The 16,193-nt window shown below is 40.0% G+C and overlaps 1 long non-coding RNA gene across 1 annotated transcript in view; it reads right to left on the reverse strand.

The window, feature by feature from the left end:
- Window positions 1-1,892, reverse strand: part of LOC116077921 — a 10,741-nt gene extending 8,849 nt beyond the window's left edge. Inside the window, exons 1-2 of the long non-coding RNA XR_004113375.1 lie at window positions 1,769-1,892; window positions 802-898 (exon numbers count right to left, since the gene is read on the reverse strand). This is a non-coding gene — a long non-coding RNA (uncharacterized LOC116077921). The remainder of the gene's footprint in view (window positions 1-801; window positions 899-1,768) is intronic.
- Between the last annotated feature and the right edge of the window lie 14,301 nt (window positions 1,893-16,193).

A 16,193-nucleotide genomic window follows, 5' to 3' on the forward strand; every position in this document is an offset into this window, starting at 1 on the left:
GAGGAAACTGGGAAAACATTTTGAGCTATAAATCTTTTTCTTGATGGCACTTTAAGACAAATGTAAAACTATATACTAAAGACATATGAATAGTTAAAAATTTTTCTCACTACCTCAACTTCAAATCAATGGCCCACCTATTCATGGATAATTCTTCATGTGACATGATGAGTCTAGAGACTTTCTTTCTTTCAAATACTCCATATCTTATTTCTAGTAGACAACTAGCCTCACTAGGAGATTTCAACTGCCTGTTCAATGTCAACCCAGAAGGTATAGCCATACAAGAAGGAGTTAGTTTTCTAGAGAATGTAGGCTAACACATGCTTTGTCAAGCATTGGATGTTGGGACTAAAGAGGTAATCGGTGGTTAAGCACACTGGCTACTCTTTCAGAGATCCTGGGTTCAATCTCCAACCCCCACAAGACAGGTAATAGCTATCTATAACTGTAATGCCATGGGATCCAATGTCTTCTTATGGAGTTTAGACATATATGCAGACAGAATACCCTTAAAATACATAATTAAATTAATAAATCATAAAACATAAAACAATTGAATATTAGGACTGGGTTGAAAAGGTAAGACAATTTGTCAGGTTTGATCAGATTTACCAGAAATGCACCTGGTTTTGAATGCCCTTCCAGTCTTTGATGCTGAATGAATCAACATTGTCCAATGTGGCTACCTCTCAGCATCTGTGTTTGTACTTAGTTTGTTTACACAATGGACCAAAATAACACTTATAAGAACAGAAAATCCTTCTTACTATTATGAAAGTTGTGAATATAATAACTCACCAATTGATAAAATATTAATATCCATAAATTTCACATTGTCCAAATAGAATATGGGATGGCATTTGACCCCATTAACACGTATTCTGGATGTAAACCTCTGAAAACATAAGAATAATTATGACATTTTAAGGATGGTGTCTCCAGAGAAATGGCTTTGGCATATCTTATCCAGGACTGGGAGTGTGATTGCAGTGTAGGCTTCAGGAACAGGAAGTAGGAAGAGGTCCAAAGAGAAGCTGGCACGAACTTCAGGGTCCAAAATCCCATAGGCTGGCTTGGGGAGTACCGTCTTACTCTAATGTTGGATGATGTACAAATGGCAAAACTTTTCAGAAAGGAGAAATTGGCAAGGCTTATTAAAAAACATAAAATATCTTATATTTAACTTGGTAATTCATTTTATGGGACCCTATTCCAGGAGGAAATCATTCCTCCCTGTGTCCCATAGTAATCATTTCTAATATTTCCAATCCTTGGAAACCTCATCCTTTGCTCCATCCTTATCCCATATCTTTCTGGAGGAGAGTGGAGGAGGAGGAGGAGGAGGAGGAGGAGGAGGAGGTTGGACCTGCCTAATATCTTTCTTCTGGGGACAAAGTACTTCTCCCTTTCAAGAAGGCTCTTTTTCTTGGTGGTCTCTGACTCTTGAATTCTTCTGCTACAATTTCACCCAGCTACACATTCGTCAGCTATTTCTCCTCAATTCTGCCCTTCCCTTTCTCCTTCCCTTCCCATGACAATTCAATTTATAAACGAATACTTTGCCAGTGGTTGTAAAATGCAAAGCAAAAAGTTCTCTCTCTCCCCACTTCTCCACCTGGCTCCTGTCCCTCTCTGTGTATGTTCTCCACACTAATTCTTTCTGTTCACAGACTGCACTTGCTCATTTTCCTTCAATCCTAAGCTCCCCCGCCATTTTGGTCCTGTTCCCAACAGTGGCCTTGGAACCACCTCTGGAAAATCTTACCAGCATCCTCATTGTCACTCCATTCTTTTTATAACCAACCTTCTGGTGTTAACAGGCTTCAGGAGTTGCATGAAGAGCCCCCAAGGAATTTCCAATGTCAGCCCTAAATGTCCTGCTATCTTTGCTGTCATGACTCCTCTAAATGACTGTCCTCTGGACTGTTCTTGTCCAATGTATTATGAGGTACCTGTGATGTAATTTTCATTTGTATGTCAACTTGAGTCACTGTCCTGTATAATCATACAGAAACAAGTAAGAGTCCAGGCAGGGGATCAGCACAAAAGAGTGAGCCATACAGACAGAATGAAAGTTTCCAAATATGGGACAGTGTGAGGAGCCACTGGTGACCAAATGGAAATGTTAAAGGCCCTCAGACATGACTCAGGAGCTGGTACTGCATCGAAGGGGAAGGAAGTACCTGTCAAATGGGAGACAAAAGAACATGAGGGATGCTGGAGGAAATCTGAACATAGCTTTGGTCTATCATGATTTAGTCTACAGATCTACATCATCTGTGCCTGATGCATTCCAATGGGGACAGATTTATTCTCATTTACTGGAGCACTCGGTCCTATGAGTCTGACATGCGGGAGGAATAATGATGAGGGAAAAAAAAAAACAGTACAATCACAGTATTCAGAAAAGCAAGAGATGCTACCACCTCCTCCTTCTCAACGCATCCAGCTTCCCTAACACTTCTGTTCTAACAAGCTGAAGATCACCTTATATGAGGAGAAATTATACATACTTGGATACCAGACAATAATAGCAGAAAATACACCCTTCTGGGAAATCATCTAAGTCTGATGAATGTTTACAGGAAGGAAATCTAATGCAAAATACTAAAGAAAATTCTTTTTTGCTTATTTGAACCATAAGAAGAGGTTATTACAAGAGCAAAGGGGGAAATAGAGTGGCTAAAATATTGGTATATCTGTTCATATTACTCCTAATACTAAATTGAAAAGAAATTCTGTACCAGTCAAGGAAGAAATTCTCAAAAGATTGAGCGAAGCAAATTTCGCATCCTTATATTCTTGTTAAGCACGGCTTCCTTCTAAATGGATTCTTTACAATTTAGCAACCATAACCCTTCTTTTCAGTTTAATTTTGACCATAATATAAAAGTTATAAGGGGACCCAGTCTTGTGTTCATCTCTTCTATATACGTACTAATTGTCATACCTCTCAAATGTTATTATCAAAAATTATCCTTTTCTAAATCCCAGAGATTACTTGACCCTTGTTTGGGGTCTGCATAGCATCACAGTTAAGAAGGCTTGGTGTCTGAACATGCAGTGTACATGGAAAATAATGCCCTTTAACATAGAGACCTTCACCTCTCAGAGGCCAGCAGGGTTGACATATTGATAAGGAGTAACTGAATGTTTCTATAACAAAATTCAGACACTGATCTTGAGTTTTTCTTAGGTTTAACATTTTTTAATCAAATGAGTTCAATTTATTCCTACAAATAGAAATTGACAAGGCCTCCCTGGGACCAACATGGTGGTTTCAGGACAACCCTGCTTTATTCCCGAGCCATCTCCCAGAATCTCCTACAGGTTTCTGGTATTTCATTACATTTGACTTCCTTCCTCTCAAATTGGGCCTATTGGGAAATGCTATAGACAAAACCATGACACCAACCATTTAGGCATCTCATAGTGCCCTAAAAGAGAGTTGGCCATCATTTTGTATCATAGCTGATCAACAGAGTCTCCACTAAACAGCAGAGCAGCAGCCTTTTTTTATTCCTATCTTAGCCAGCTCAATTGCACAGCTTGAATAGAGCTGAAAACTGTCATCTCCAGAGTTACATGGCCTCCTAAAATCATAATGGTGATGATGGTGTCAGCATCTGTTACACATGAACACTGATGTCTGATCTACCCATCAGCACAGTTGCTGTCTGTCAAAGCTATGCAGCAAGGATGCCTTTGAAAACATGATGCTTGTTCACAAGAAACAGATGGGGAGATTCACCACACCCCTGGGTCACAAGATATAGAGAAATCCTGCTGTAAATGAGTTGGAGACCTCTTCCCTACCGGCTACCTTTCAGAATGCTGACAGGTGCTGTGCAGGCTGCTAGGGGAGAAAAGGCATCCATAGTCTTACCCAGAAGTAAGCTCTACAAACTAACACCACCAACCTGCCTGGTAAAGTCTTCCTACAAGTACAATACTATTTGGAAGGCAATCAACTACACTCTGGTTAGATTTGGGACCTGTTCCACAGAAGGAAGCCCATGCCTGATACTGTAATTGTAAGCCTTGTCAAGCCATGTCTCAAGAGGTCATAGGGCCCTCTGAGGGAAATTACTAGTGGTGGCTAGGTAAACAGACATAATGTCAAACTGCATTTTAGATAACTGTACTAATATCCTTTTTTAAAAAAAAAAAATGGTACTCTTAACCCTAATCAGAAAAGCTCCTTTCTGGTAAACAGAGAGTTTTGGCTGCTCAAGGGACAGAGAATTAGTGAGGAATGAGGGATCAGACCTCAACAAGTTATTTATGCTGCCCCTGTCTAAGGCTCATGGAACATTGCCAAAGAGGAGATAGAAAGAATGGAAGAACCAAAAGATAGGGAGGTGGAACACAGTAAATGTAGTTATAAACACAGAGTAGATAAGGTCACTTGCCCTAGACTTTCATGACATAAGCTCACTTAACAGTCAGTCATTGAAGAAGCAACAACAAGCTGCCAGGTTAGGTATATTCACAGGTGCAATTATTCCATGAATACGTCAAGGAAGAGCTCCTGGAAATTCAGCACTTGCTGCTGCACTATGGGCTATTATGCTGCATGATGAACTCAGAGGGACAGGGAGCTGTCACCTTCAGTTGTGTCCACTGAGTACCAATGAATAGTTCTAATCTAAAGGCCATGCAGAGAACCCCGGTCAAACCCAGTGAGAGCCACACAATACAAAAAAAGATAGAAATGGGAAAAGGGCTTCGTAGCAAAGGGGAAGTGGGTAGAGGAAAAAGGGAATGTAGAAAGGTGTGGAGAAAACAATAATCCATCAGGTATGCTAGGTAGTTGTCAAATAACAAATTGAATCAATGAGAAAGTCAAGACAGGCTTGGCTGGGGAGATGGCTCAGTTATATCATAAGGACCTGAGTGTGATTCCAAGAATGAAAGATTTTTTTTCCTAAAGTCAGGCTTGGGGGCAAGGCTGTACCCAGTGTACTTTGATCATATTCAAACACACACACACACACACACACACACACACTCCTCAATTCCTCTTGAGATTTATACCCCCCTCCAAAACATCTCTCTTCCAGTTTCATATTACAATATTATTATTATTTAACCCACTGAGTTGAGGGAGTACTCCCCATTTGTACACAGCTATGGAGTCAGTCACTGGAACATAAGCAACCTACCAGTGGCCACTCCCCCAAAGAACAGTGAGGGTGAATCTACTTCCTACAGCGACCATCAGCTGCCAAAAGCTCTTCATCTAGAGATGGAGCCTTGGTGACCCTCCCCTACCCATGTTGAAACATTTACCCAGCTTGACATTGTGCATGGTTTGTGTTGATAACCATAGTTTCTATGAGTTCATTTGTGCAACACCCATGCCCTGTGCAGAAGACAGAGTCTCATAGCCCCTGCGTCCCACACCATCTTCCAACTCTAATGTTCTTTCTACCTACTCTTCCATGACGTTTCCTGAGCCTTGGTAGTGGGAATTAATATAGATGTTCCATCTATAGCTAACAGTCTCATGTTGATTCTCAACACCCAGAGCAGTTATGACTCTCTATCTCAACCATTATCCACTGCAATAAGGCACTTCTCTCAGCAAGACTTACAACAGTACAAATCTATGAACTACAAAATACATACTTAGAGGCTAGCTTGACAACATGACTACTTAGCAAAATAACAACAGTAGGTTTCCCTCTAGGGCCCCATGCCTTTTCTAATCATGGGCTTTGACAATCTTTACAGCATCAGGTATGAATTTCCCTCCTGTGGAGCAGGCCTCAAACCAATCAAGAGAGGCCTTGATTGAGTCCAATAAACAGCCATTCTCTGCTTCTAAATGACATAAATGATATGTTACTTCCTATAATCATGCACTTAGCCATTCCTCAATTTTTGGATACCCTTTCTAATACCAGTCTCTCTATATCTGGAGCTTTCAGAGGCAATGTCTTTTTAGGGCCCATTCCTACGTGCATTCCTATGGCCTTTGCACGCACAGATCAACAGAATAACTAGATGAGGCAGAGATGCTAACTCATCAATCATGATCCTGGATGGCATTTCCACAGATGTTCTCCTCTGTCCAATGCTGGTCCTCCTGTCTCTCTGGAAAGAAATCTTAGCTCTTTTTGCTTAGCTGACTTGCCTTGCGTTTCCTCCTTTGTGCTATCTGAGGCACTTATCAGCCTCTGTCCTAATTTTTCCTTCTGCCATGCCATTCTCCAACCAACTCTATTTGTCATGGACCCGGAAGACAGTTTACTCCAAGTTGACAACTGTGGCTTCTCTTTGATTATCTTCTGCTCATGCTCTGTGAGCCCCTTTGTCTTCACTAGCCTGAGATGCTAGCTATAGGATGTCAGACACTTTCAGTAGCTTAAATGATGGAGCCTCATTTAGAAGAACATGTTCATTAGCAGAGTTGATGTCTGGTGAGGTATTTCTCCCTGGGTTGTATATATAGTCACCATTTTTGTACCATTACATGGGAAGGCAGGGAGAATGAGAACAGGAATGGAGGAAAGAGAAATGAAGAGAGAGAAGAGAGGAGAGAAAGAAGGAAGACAGAGAGACAAAGGACAGAGATACAGTGAGCTCTTCATTCATATGAAGAGGTGATCCTATGAGATTAGACCACACTCTGGTGATTTCATTTAACCTCAATTTCATGAAAGCCTCATTCCCAAAAACAATGGCATGGAAGCTAGGATTCCACCATGGGAGTTTGGGTGCCAGAACACAACTCAATGCACTGCAGCCTTGTATAATGGCATCAAGATTTCATTAGCACCTTGCCAGTTGCCTAAAGTACAGTAAGTGTACTCAGAATGTAGACCAGAACTACTGACAGCTGACCAAGTCATTCCGAGAAGTCATGAGCTCAGCTGAGACAGCATGGATCTCAGTGTGAGCACAGACCTTCAGACAGCATGGATCTCAGTGTGAGCACAGACCTTCCTGCAGGTGATGGCTTTCAGCTCACTTCTTTACGTTAAGAAACAGCACACCTTTCATGCTGTCCCACCATACACTGAAACCAGACTAGCTCCCAACTCACAAAACAGCAGCAAAATTTAGCTAATCAACATTTTACTGCCATAATTAAACCATGCTCTTACAAATGAAATGTAACACTTAAAACCAGGTCCCAATTTCTCCAAGCTGCATTAATACACATAAACCATTACCTCAGACGGCCACATTCTTTTCACCATTTATTAGGGCCCGCAGCACACAAGCGAGGGCAATGGTTGTTAATTATCATAGAACTTGAAAAGCATGATTCCTTCTTTGCTCATATTTGTCCTATGCACTTCTAAGGGCTTCTGTATGAATGAGTTTCTGGTATTTCTCACTTGTGTGGCATCCCATCCTCCAAGGAACTGCTACCTAATGTGACTTATCCTTCAAGGGAAAGTGAGGAATTGGGACTTTGTCTTGTAGGGCAGGAGGATAATTAGAGTAAAATAGTTTATCTCTGCCTCAGAATGTTGAACAGCAGCTTCTGTGTCTGCTATGAATTCCACAGCTCAAGTGATGACAATTTCTCTCTCCCCAATCCCACCCACAGAGGTTTCCACCAGACCACCACCATAGTCTATTATTAGCCTATATAAGACCAGCAATATCTCAATGGAATTTTTGTAGGACTAAAAAAAATGCATACTTATATAATAGAGGTGGGAATTGATTTACATTGCTACAGTATGAGCTCTTAAGCAATACAATATTTTAGAAATATTTATTAGACCGAAAGGAAATTTTAAACAGAAAAAACTGAACTAACTGTACCACCTAGCAAGGTAAACCTAAAAGAGAAAAACAATACAGTTGGCCAAGTTCATATTCATCTGGGCTTTGGAATGTCGCATTCTTAGCCCCTTTGGTTCTTTGAAGTTAGACAGAATAGTATTTTCTATGAAGAATGACCAAAACAAAAAAGGATTTGGAGTAGTATGCCTAAGACCACAGACATATAAATTCTTATAGAAATGATGATGAATTAATTTGAAATTCATCAATAAATTGAAGATTCAATTCCTGTCCTGAAAATGTGATTTTCATAGAATTATGTAGTAAGGAAGGATCATTGAAATCCTCTTTTTAAATATCTTATATTATGAATGAAACTACCATCTCAGAGAAGAGAAATTAATTCTCTGCGTTTAATCTGTTATGGGTTCAGTAAAGAGTTGACTGATTGGAAAATAGTCTTGATTTATAGAGAGTGGATTCAGCTAGAGATCACATACGCCATTTAGAGAACAGGCAAGGTGCAGAGACCCTCTACACGTCAGGGAAGACGACGGTACTGTTAGCTACCTACAGAGGGGACATCAGTGATCGGCAACTCTGAAATTTGAAATCGTTCAAAGTGTTGAAGCTTTGGAGTATAGACATAATACCCCACGCCAAAACTCTCAGTGTGTAATTACTCCACATACAAGATTATAAAGATGTCTTTAGATTATGTGTCAGTGTGTAATTACTCCACACACAAGATTGTAAAGATGTCTTTAGATTATGTGCACAAGCTAGTCACAAACTGTAAATGAAATTTCTACTTAGATTGAACTCCCATTTCCAAGATATCTTACTATGTAGGTGTAAATATTCCAAAATCTCATTTTTCTAAACATTTTCAGTAAAAATACTCAGCATGGATTATGAACTGATGGCATATAACTGTCCATCTTCTCCATAATATACCTGTATTCTGCTACCAGGGCCCAAAAAACCACTATTAGAATCGTCTGTAGAGTTTTTTAAAATCTCTATTGAAAGATTCAGCTCTATGCACAAATTTTTATATATATTATTTTTATATTGGTGGCTAATCTTGGTCACAAACTTGACACCTGGAAACAAGAAGCGGTGAGTGAAGACTTACCTCCCTCAGATTGGCTTGTAGGCATACCTGTGGGGATATTTTCTCATGTAACTAATGTAGGAGTGCCTATCTGTACTGTGGGCAGTAGCAACCCTAATGTAGGCAGCTACATATGTCAGGTGGCTGAATACAAACCTAGGAACTTACAAACTCTGGCTCCTGCTTCCAGGTTTGTCTTAAGTTCTTACATGACTTCCCTCAAAGATGGACTGTGATCGGGAGGAGTAAGACAAAATAAATCCTGGAATGGACCAAACATTGCTTCTGGTGCATATTTAATCACAGAGACAGAAAGCAATCAATGTTTATAAAAATGGAACAGACAAATGCACTGCTTGAGAAAGACTGAGGAAGTTAAGGAGTTCCTGGTCTGTATTCCACCTGATTAAACCCTGAAGTCTCTTCCAAGAAGGGAATAATGCTGCTGGGCCTGAGTGTTTGAACGCTTGGTCCCTGCTCTGGGTTGCACTGTTGGTGAAGGTTTTAGACCCTTTAGGAAGTGGAGTCTTGCTAGAGGAATGAGTCACTTGGGGGTGGAACCTGAGATTTACCACTCAGCCATACTTCCTATTCACTCTTTGCTTTCAGACAGTGAATGCAATATGACCAGTAGACTGCCTGCCCCTGGGCTATGTCTTTCCTGCCATGGTGGACTGTATCCCCTGGAAATGTAAGCCATAGTAAATCTTTCATTTCTTGCCAGATCACCTATTGCTTTATTGAAAATACTAAGTAGTGAATGTGCTAAGGATGAGACCTGCTAAAGATTTTTGGAGCATTTGAGGGCTGGGTAGCAAAAATGGAAACCGAGTCAGAGGTAGTAGAGATCACCTTATTGATCACTCAAGTAGATTCATGGATAGCTTGTGCTTATGGGAAATATTAAACTCACTCTGACCAATCAAGCACACAAGATAGTCATTGGTAAATAAAAATGGCAAATGTACTGAAAAAAAAAAAAAAAGAAAAACAACATTAATTTGGGGTCAAAAGGGACAGAGAGTTTACGTGGATCATTCTGTTAACTGAAAATATTGAGCAAGGTCCTGAAATGTAAGCAACAGTCTCTTTTTAAGTAAAACAAGGAGACTGCCAGTTCTCTGAGACTGTTAAAGATACCATGTCTGGTAAATGGTAAATATTCATATAGAGCCTGGCGGTGGGGTTACGGCTCAGGCAGTAAAGCACTTGCTATGCAAGTATGAGGAACTTAACTGAGATCCCTGAATCTATCTAAAAATCTGGGCACAACGCAACCCCAGTATTGAGGGGCAAAGACAGAAGAAGCCTTGAACTCTGGAGCCAACTAGCCTACCCCCATTGATGAAGTCCAGGTCACTGAGAAACACTATCTCAAAAACTAAGGTGGAGAAGACCAGAAGATGACACCCCATGTAGGTCTATGGGCTCTATCATGTGCACATGCACACAAACATGTACACACACACATGTACAAGTACACATATGAAGAACAAAACATAGTAAGCAAAATAAAAGGCATAATGTTAATGAGAAAAAAGGGAGTGTTTTATATGTTATATTGTTTGAGTGTTAAAATAGTAAATGAATCTCCCTCGGTTTTCAGATTCTAGCCAGACAAAAGTCATCTCGGGATGGGGCATCTATAAGCTTGCTTATCTACTTCTACTGTATGTTTATGCCTAGACTTCTCCTGTTGGTCAGCAAGAAACAAGGCAGGGGATTTGGAAAGAAGATGGTAGCTGCATCAATAGATCAGAGTCAGAAGGGTTTTGAGGCTACAATTCAGGAAACCACCTGTACTTCATTTCCCCTCTCTTATCCATAGTGCAAAATTCCCTTCATGCAGCAAGGGGCCTCATATACTGAGACCATAAATAGAAATCTCACAGTAACTTGGTAGTTATCATTTATAAACTTCTAAGTTTATTTGTTAATCTTTTGCTTGGATAATTTGCTATATTTTGGTAACTGATAACTAACCATGGCATCCTATCACCAATAAGTTGAGCCAAGCAGTTGCCATTGGCAACCTGAAATTCTAATGTAGAAACTGAAACATGAGGATGGCATTGCTCTGAGGGTCATGACCTCTGGAAAGCCTTGTTCAGGTGTGTATTTCTACTTCCCATAGCTACAAAGCTCCCACAAACTACTCAAGGGAGTATTGCAGTATCGTGGAAGGCTGGCAGTTCTCACTGTGTAGGAATGAGGCTAAGGAGATGACCATACTGACTCTAAATGAGAATAATAAAAGTTTTAAAGATACATGTTCATTTCCTAGTGCTGTGATTTTTGTCATGCTAAAAACAATTTAGTCAAAAATGATATTTAATATTTACATTTCACCCAACAAGGGGAAATAGTGTGGAAGTCAAATCTAATGTGTGTGACTGTCTGTATGTGCATGTGCATTTGTGTGTGTGTGTGTGTGTGTGTGTGTGCTGGACATGCCTGTAGAGAATTATCTTATTGGGTTTATTGTGGTGGGAAGACCTGTCTACTGTGGTTGGCACTGTTCCCTTTACTGAGATCATGGAGTACACATATATGTATATGTGTATGTGTATATATGCTATGAGCTGAGCATAGGCATTCAGCCCCTTCTACTTCTTGATTATGAATGCAGTATGACTTTAAAGTCCTGATTATCTACCTTAAACTCCTCCTGCTGTGACCCTTCCACTCTGATGGAAGATCGCTACAAAATACCAGCCCAAATAAGCCCAATGTATCTTAAATTGCTTTTCCAAGACACTTTATGTCAGCAACAGAAAAAATACCTAAGACATCTAGGATAGCTTCAAAGGAACTCTGTGTAATTGAACATTCAGATGTGACTGCAGGTTGAATGTTGTGATAAAAATCTTAGAATTGCTCGGGTTTCATACATATGGTTTTAGAATACTATAATATTTGCATTGCATTATGGAATACTGGGCATAAGAGGATGCAAGAAACTCATTTATGATATATATGCATGTATGTATATACATGCATTAAATTATGTGCTTGAAACAAGTTTCATGATGTAGGTCTTTCTACTTATGACATAGCATCTACATGCAAAACAAAAGTTTACCTTTTGGAACATTGCAGGCTTTGAGGTTTAGAAACCAGAGATGCTGTTACTATTAGCGTAAATCATCAATTTGACCCAATCTACAATCACCTGACAATAGAGTCTCAAATAGAGACTGTCTAGATTGGCCTTTGGTCAAGTCTGTTGGTGATTATCTTAATTAAAGTGAGAAGACCTGCCCACTGTGGCTGGTACCATTCCCTAGGCAGGGGATCCTGAACTGTGTATTTGGGAAAAGCCAGCTGAACAGAAATATGTAGGCATTAATTCTTTGCATTCTGTTTCTTGACTATGGATACAAATATGGCCAGCTGCCTCTACTTCCTGCTGCTGGAACTTAAAACCTGTCTTCTCTAAGTTGTTTTATCATCCCCACAGAAGCAGAACTAAGACACCTGCTCAGTGTGTCCTGTAGTTTATGGTTGCCAGTATCACTAGCAAACACATTCAGTCCTCCTCACTTTTGTCACTCCCTCCTCCTAAAGCTGATAACATGTTATTACAGGTTGAGCTTATCTATCGTTCCACGTCCATCCATCAGCCTAGCAAGCCGGACTGTTACCTGAACCTCATTTAAGAAATTAGGAGTCTCCATTTGTCTCTCAAAAATCTATTGGGAAATATACATACCAGCTCCCCTGGGAATCTCAGCAGAGACCAACTTGGACCACTGTCTTCTCTTGAGCTTCTGAGATGCTCCATTCCATACTCAGTTTCCATCACTCTTATAACTGTGAATTTAATCATTATCTAGACAAGAACCATATTCATCCATCTGTCTCTCTACATGTAAAATAATTCTAATGGCAAAAATAAATATATTATGTACCATAGCATTTCAAGGATATAGAGACCAGCGTGGTAGCTCACATAGCAATCCCAGAACTCAGGAGGCAGAACCATGAACTAGAAGGAGGCCTAGTCTCAAAAAATATCAAACAATACCACCAGTTAAAGAAGATAAAAGAAAGAATAAAATAGCTTATTATTTATAGTTTTATTAGCAAAAATAATTATTGGTATTACAATGCTAATATTGGGAATTTAAAATGAAGCCATGCACCCTCTTTGCTCTTTTGTTTCTATGCTTAAATGAATTGTACTCATTGGTGACCCCACCTACATGTCAGAACGCATGCTTGCTTTTGGTTGGCTTGCCTCATTCCTTTAGTTTGGCTTTGGCTCATTGAATCTTTTGACTGCTGACCTCATAGATTCCTTGAGCACTGTCTGGCTCTGTCCCCCTGTTCCAAGCCTGCAGGGGAAGGTGAATTGTTCTGTAGCTTGTGGTTATCCTGTCAGCCTGAAGAGGTGTTCTACTATGACTTCAAAATATCGTTGGCATTGAGTGTTTCTTCGTGTGTGTGTGTATGTGTGTGTGTGTGTGTGTGTGTGTGTGTGTGTGTGTGTGTATACACTTTGAGTTATATCACAGTGGTAGATGCTCTGGCTAGTATGAGTGAGACCCTGGGTTCTAACCCCAGCACTGGGAAAAGAAAAAAAAAAGAAAATACCAATTATTATTTCATATAAATCTTGTACAAAATCTGTGAAAATCTTGTACAAAATCTTGTACAAAGAGGCTCATAAGTATATGTGTGTGCATGTATGTGTGCAGATGTGTCTTTATTTGTGTGCATGCACATATATGTATATATGTGTTTATGTGTGTACTCATGTGCATGTGTGGGTGCACATATGTGTCTGCACATGTGTGTGTACATGTGTGAGTGTATATGTATATGTGTGGTATATGCATGTGCATGTAAATTTTCACCACCACCGTGCTCAGGCAGAGAAGTACCTCTGGTGTATTTTTCTATTTTTCTCTGCCTTTGCCACCTCCCCTCACATTTTCATTTTACACAGAGTCTCCCTGGGTAACCTGGCTGACATGGAACTCTATTTATGAAGGCCAATCTGGCCTTGATCTCATGGAGGTCCTCCAGCCTCTGCCTCCTAGGTGTTGGAATTAAAGGCATGCACCACCATACCTCATCAAGGTGATGTTTTCCAAAGTCACCATCATGTCCATCTCCCAAGCTCTTCTTTTGTACCCTTGCTTTGGGGTTGTGATTGTTTGAATTTGCTTCAAGAATGAAAGGGAGATAGGTATAACACAGACCTAAGATCATAGTTATTAAATATTTGCGTAACAATGACCTAATGGCCCTGATTAACATATGTACTTGGGAGAATATCTTATTCTAATAAAAACTAATTGCAACATATGATTCTGGGCCAGACCCCAACCTAGGAGCAATTACTGTAAGAACTTTAGTAAGAAAATTGATGAAATGTGCACAAGCATTGCAGACCAACTCTTAAGTGTGAAAACAAAACTCTTGATTTGGGCAATGTTTTTCTTTAAGCATAGAAGCAAGTCTTTATTGTTAAGGAATGTGCATATAGAGATTTTGAGGCCAATGGGGAAGACTTCCACACCTAGACTCAAATGATGGAAATAATAACAAAGGTAGAGAACCAGCGCCCTTGAAATGGCTCAGCAGATAAAGATGTTTACCACCAAGCCTGTGGACACAAGGTCTAGTCTTGGAATCACATGGTAAAAGGAGAGAATTGACTCCCCAAGTTGTCTTCTGGTCACAAATTCACCATAGCACATTCCCTGCTACACAAGAATAAATAAGTGGGATTTTAAAACAGAAAAAGATCATGAAACTGTATTAGAAAGTAGTAAGAGGATAACAATAATCGGTGTATTTGTTGAAAGGATACTAGATAGTAAGTTGAGTTTTCAGTTAGTATACAAATAAATCTGTTCTATTTGTGACATTTCATACACTTGTTTTATTATACTTTGTTCTTCTTTGATCTCACCCCACCCCATGGGCCTTTTGAAGCCTTATGGGTTCAAATTATTTCAACATAAAAATTAAAATTTACAAGATAGCATCCTAATAAACTTAAGCCAAAAAAAAAATGAAAAGGAGACTATTTTGGAGTATAGTATGACCTTACCCCCTGAAATTATGTTAAGCACATAGCATTGTTATTAAAAACTCTTAGAAGTAAAATTAACTCTTCTCATCCTCTCCTCCCCCCATCCCTGCTTCCCTCCTTCCTTCTATCCCTGTCTCCTTACCTTCCTTCTTCCCTCCATCCCTCTATTTCTTCTCCTTTTCTTTTCATCAAAAGTTGCCTTGTCTAAGACAACCATGTGTCACTTAGGATCCAGCCCTAATCTCTATTGCTGGGAACTATAAGAACTCTGTCTGAGTCTCTTTTCTCCTGAATGTATACAAAAACTCATTGGTGAAATCATGAGCAAATTCTTAATTTCTTTCAGTCGAAACAGATAACAGAAAGTCCAGCTCAAGTTTCTGTCCTTATAAAGTTTATTCTGAAAGGGGAATCAGACTGAAACACACATACATGCTCTCTCTCTCTCTCTCTCTCTCTCTCTCTCTCTCTCTCTCTCACACACACACACACACACACACACACACACACACACACACACACACCAAACACACTCACATATATGCACACACACACATACAAATGCATACCACATACACATACACATACCACTCACACACACAAGCACACAGCACGCATGCACACACATACACACAAACATAAGCACACAACATATATACAAACTACACACATGTGCACACAAAACCATACCACACCACACACTCACACACAGGCACACACACCATACAGACATACTACACACTATACACATGCACACACCATACCACATACTTGCTCATAGCACACACACCATATACACACACCCTACACACATTACACACACACACACATACACACACATAGGTATACACATCCTACACACACACACACACACACACACACACTCCTACCCGTCAGCCCCAGACTGCAGACAGTTCCTCTTTTGTTAGGACTGCTATCATATGTACAGTTTATGGTTCCCTGTCACATAGCAACATTTTCTATGTGCGCAGTAACAACATCTAAAATGACATAATAAAAAAAGAATTATCTGTGATTAGAAGTGAACTGTGAAAATGACTCCAGTTGGTGCCAAAAATCAAGGGAGTTTATTATTTCAGTAGCTGCCGTGGAAACCCCTCTGGGTGCCTAGAAACCCTGCCTTATGAGCTTCCCACCCATCCTCCTCACTGACATGGTAATGGGCTTTGTTAAATTCAAAGACAGTTACGTCAGCAATCTGGGGCCTCTTGTGGGTTTTTCAGGCCTATAAAGCACACAATTATGTCCAAATATTGGCCT

The sequence above is a fragment of the Mastomys coucha genome, unplaced genomic scaffold (assembly GCF_008632895.1).
Source record: "Mastomys coucha isolate ucsf_1 unplaced genomic scaffold, UCSF_Mcou_1 pScaffold5, whole genome shotgun sequence".
NCBI classification, from domain to species: domain Eukaryota; kingdom Metazoa; phylum Chordata; class Mammalia; order Rodentia; family Muridae; genus Mastomys; species Mastomys coucha.